The following is a 5,000-nucleotide window of genomic DNA, read 5'->3' on the forward strand; positions in this document are numbered from 1 at the left end:
CTCCTCCTCCTCCTCCTCCTCCATGTTGGTTGTTAGCTGTTGTCCCTCTCCTCTGCATGCTCCTCCTCCTCCTCCTCCTCCTCCTCCTCTGCATGCTCCTTCATATGACAACACAGCTGTTTCATTGTTTGTCCAGCGTTGTTTCTCTTTACGTTTCATTTCCTTTTTTGAAGATCAGAACTGGATTAAGCTGGAAATCTTTTACCATATGAACATATGATGTTTTGTTAATTTGCTTTGTATTGAAGTCTCTACTACCTATGTGTGACCTGTTTAAATCCTGACGTGGATGTTTGTCATGACAAGTTAAAGGGTTTTGGGGACACATTGATGTAGGAATGATGATATGGAAGGATGCTGCTCTCTAGAACCCAACCAAGTTAAAAGGGTTTTGGGGGCACATTGATGTAGGAATGATATGGAAGCATGCTGCTCTCTAGAACCCAACCAAGTTAAAAGGGTTTTGGGGGCACATTGATGTAGGAATGATGATATGGAAGCATGCTGCTCTCTAGAACCCAACCAAGTTAAAAGGGTTTTGGGGACACATTGATGTAGGATGATGATATGATGCTCTCTAGAACCCAACCAAGTTAAAAGGGTTTTGGGGCACATTGATAGGAATGGAAGCATGCTGCTCTCTAGAACCCAACCAAGTTAAAAGGGTTTTGGGGCACATTGATGTAGGAATGATATGGAAGCATGCTGCTCTCTAGAACCCAACCAAGTTAAAAGGGTTTTGGGGGCACATTGATGTAGGAATGATATGGAAGCATGCTGCTCTCTAGAACCCAACCAAGTTAAAAGGGTTTTGGGGGCACATTGATGTAGGAATGATATGGAAGCATGCTGCTCTCCAGAACCCAACGTACTGTTGGGTTTTAATATGTGTCTGACTGCTGTTGGAAACGCTCTGATACAAGCCTGTCTGTGATAGGTCAACAATGCAACGGCACGGGTAATGACCAATAAGAAGACAGTCAATCCTTATGCAAATGGTAAGTTTCACCGGGCCTCCGTGGGAGGGGTTTAAGCCTCTGTGGGAGGGGTTTAAGACTCACTGGGCCTCTGTGGGAGGGGTTTAAGACTCACTGGGCCTCTGTGGGAGGGGTTTAAGACTCACCGGGCCTCTGTGGGAGGGGTTTAAGACTCACCGGGCCTCTGTGGGAGGGGTTTAAGACTCACTGGGCCTCTGTGGGAGGGGTTTAAGACTCACCGGGCCTCTGTGGGAGGGGTTTAAGACTCACCGGGCCTCTGTGGGAGGGGTTTAAGACTCACCGGGCCTCTGTGGGAGGGGTTTAAGACTCACCGGGCCTCTGTGGGAGGGGTTTAAGACTCACCGGGCCTCTGTGGGAGGGGTTTAAGACTCACCGGGCCTCCGTGGGAGGGGATTAAGACTCACCCGGCCTCTGTGGGAGGGGTTTTAGACTCACTGGGCCTCTGTGGGAGGGGTTTAAGACTCACCGGGCCTCTGTGGGAGGGGTTTAAGATTCACCGGGCCTCTGTGGGAGGGGTTTAAGACTCACCGGGCCTCTGTGGGAGGGGTTTAAGACTCACCGGGCCTCTGTGGGAGGGGGTTAAGACTCACCGGGCCTCTGTGGGAGGGGTTTAAGACTCACCGGGCCTCTGTGGGAGGGGTTTAAGACTCACCGGGCCTCTGTGGGAGGGGGTTAAGACTCACCGGGCCTCTGTGGGAGGGGTTTAAGACTCACCTGGCCTCTGTGGGAGGGGTTTAAGACTCACCTGGCCTCTGTGGGAGGGGTTTAAGACTCACTGGGCCTCTGTGGGAGGGGTTTAAGACTCACTGGGCCTCCGTGGGAGGGGTTTAAGACTCACCGGGCCTCTGTGGGAGGGGTTTAAGACTCACTGGGCCTCTGTGGGAGGGGTTTAAGACTCACTGGGCCTCTGTGGGAGGGGTTTAAGACTCACCGGGCCTCTGTGGGAGGGGTTTAAGACTCACTGGGCCTCTGTGGGAGGGGTTTAAGACTGACCTGGCCTCTGTGGGAGGGGTTTAAGACTCACCTGGCCTCTGTGGGAGGGGTTTAAGACTCACTGGGCCACTGTGGGAGGGGTTTAAGACTCACCGGGCCTCTGTGGGAGGGGTTTAAGACTCACCGGGCCTCTGTGGGAGGGGTTTAAGACTCACCGGGCCTCTGTGGGAGGGGTTTAAGACTCACCGGGCCTCTGTGGGAGGGGTTTAAGACTCACCTGGCCTCTGTGGGAGGGGTTTAAAACCACTTATATGTTTTACCCTTATCTTCTAGAACATTTTCACTTCTATCATGCAACAGCTGCTCAGTTAAATGGTTTATCTCTCTCTCTCTCTCTCTCTCTCTCTCTCTGTCTCTCGCTCTCTGTCCCCCTCTCTCTCTCTCTCTCTCTGTCCCTCTCTCCCTCCTTCTCTCTCTCCTTCTCTCTCTCTCTCTGTCTCTCTCTCTCTCTCCAGGGTGGAAGTTGAACCCAGTAGTCGGTGCAGTCTACAGTCCAGAGTTCTATGCAGGTAAGAGGACAGAAGCCTAGTCATTAACCGTGTTCCAAGTCTTTAGGTCTTAGACGTCCACATCACATGATTCACTGAACCACATCCACATCACATGATTCACTGAACCACATCCACATCACATGATTCACTGAACCACATCCACATCACATGATTCAGAGAACCACATCCACATCACATGATTCAGAGAACCACATCCACATCACATGATTCACTGAACCACATCCACATCACATGATTCAGAGAACCACATCCACATCACATGATTCAGAGAACCACATCAACATCACATGATTCAGCAGTACTCTGGGTGGTCAGGTCATTGGTGTAAATTATACATCTGGTAATCCTGAAAGCTGATTGGATTAAAAAAATGCATTCCAGCCAGTGTCTATTCCACAAATTAGCACCGGCTAAATCTATGATGTTGAAATGTCTATTTAGTCTGTTCCGTCTGACTGCGCAATCCACTATCTCATCAGCCCAGCCAGGCAATTTATAAAGTTGTTCTCCCCTACAAAAGGCATCCTTCTCACAATATCTCACATTTCTTTAAGACTAACATATAGTTTTCAACAGCGGAGATGTATATCAACCTTGCTGTCTGTCTCTCTGACATTTAAAACATTGTTTCAGTATTCAAATTCGATCGCCGGCTGTCCCATAGTAATGACCGTTTCGGGATGAGACAGACGGATAGGCAGCTCTTCTGGTTCATAGGCAAATGATTACTGCGTACAACAACAGCTGTAGGATCAGCAGAGGCATTCGGGGCAGTTAGAGGGACATAAGTTAGGTTACATTGTGTCTACCTGGGATAATGTACATTTGCTGAAGCATTATGACAACTCTGCATCACAATGGTAGGTATTAGCTGAGCTGGGCTTGGGTCATTGATAAGTCATTTTCTCAACGCAGCCTTATAGTGCTGTGAAAGGACCCAGGAACCTGCGTCACGATGGTAGGGATTAGCTGAGCTGGGCGTGGGTCATTGGAACCCAGATGATTTGGGTGGATCCCATCCTCCTTATAGTGCTGTGAAAGGACCCAGGAACCCAGATGATTAGGTTGGATCCCATCCACTGTATAGTGCTGTGAAAGGATCCAGGAACCCAGGTGATTTGGTTGGATCCCATCCACTGTATAGTGCTGTGAAAGGACCCAGGAACCCAGATGATTAGGTTGGATCCCATCCACTGTATAGTGCTGTGAAAGGATCCAGGAACCCAGGTGATTTGGTTGGATCCCATCCTCCTTATAGTGCTGTGAAAGGATCCAGGAACCCAGATGATTTGGGTGGATCCCATCCTCCTTATAGTGCTGTGAAAGGACCCAGGAACCCAGATGATTTGGGTGGATCCCATCCTCCTTATAGTGCTGTGAAAGGATCCAGGAACCCAGATGATTTGGGTGGATCCCATCCTCCTTATAGTGCTGTGAAAGGACCCAGGAACCCAGGTGATTTGGTTGGATCCCATCCTCCTTATAGTGCTGTGAAAGGATCCAGGAACCCAGATGATTTGGGTGGATCCCATCCTCCTTATAGTGCTGTGAAAGGATCCAGGAACCCAGATGATTTGGGTGGATCCCATCCTCCTTATAGTGCTGTGAAAGGATCCAGGAACCCAGATGATTTGGGTGGATCCCATCCTCCTTATAGTGCTGTGAAAGGATCCAGGAACCCAGATGATTTGGGTGGATCCCATCCTCCTTATAGTGCTGTGAAAGGATCCAGGAACCCAGATGATTTGGGTGGATCCCATCCTCCTTATAGTGCTGTGAAAGGATCCAGGAACCCAGATGATTTGGGTGGATCCCATCCTCCTTATAGTGCTGTGAAAGGATCCAGGAACCCAGATGATTTGGGTGGATCCCATCCTCCTTATAGTGCTGTGAAAGGATCCAGGAACCCAGATGATTTGGGTGGATCCCATCCTCCTTATAGTGCTGTGAAAGGATCCAGGAACCCAGATGATTTGGGTGGATCCCATCCTCCTTATAAAACGTGTTTTGCTTCCAAAAGGTATTAAAATTGTCAACAAAAAGTTACACCCAACGAGCTGCAATAATCATGTAGCCTGTTGTGAAGAGAACGAATCCTGCTGAGGCGTTCAATGCCACGATTCAGAGAGGACACAGGGGCAGATATGATGTGTATTTTGTTAGTGTCTAGCAGAGAGTCAATCAGCTCTTTAAAATCCAGTTTCAACTGTTCAGAGCTTCATAATGTAATTAAAACCCCCCCGACGTTGACATTGAAATCGTAGGCACTGCAGTCGCAGTCGAAGGTGCAGGAAGATCAGGCTCCAAGACGGCGAAACTATGTGCTGTTTGTATCCGCTCCGGGCCTCTCGTTGGGAGTGTAGTCTGCTTTGTGGGAGGCCGCTGTCTTCCGCTTCCCACGGCTCAGTGACATACAGCCACCGTCTTGCTCTTCTCGCTGTGCTCCTTCGATGCCGCGTTCAGATGGGGGAGCTCCGAGCAACACCGGCCAGTCGGA

At 49.5% G+C, this 5,000-nt stretch overlaps 1 pseudogene; it reads left to right on the forward strand.

The window, feature by feature from the left end:
- LOC135568621 (RNA binding protein fox-1 homolog 1-like) overlaps window positions 1–5,000 on the forward strand; it is a 49,273-nt pseudogene that overhangs the window by 37,805 nt on the left and 6,468 nt on the right.

Source organism: Oncorhynchus nerka, unplaced genomic scaffold (assembly GCF_034236695.1).
Source record: "Oncorhynchus nerka isolate Pitt River unplaced genomic scaffold, Oner_Uvic_2.0 unplaced_scaffold_1442, whole genome shotgun sequence".
In the NCBI taxonomy this organism is placed as follows: domain Eukaryota; kingdom Metazoa; phylum Chordata; class Actinopteri; order Salmoniformes; family Salmonidae; genus Oncorhynchus; species Oncorhynchus nerka.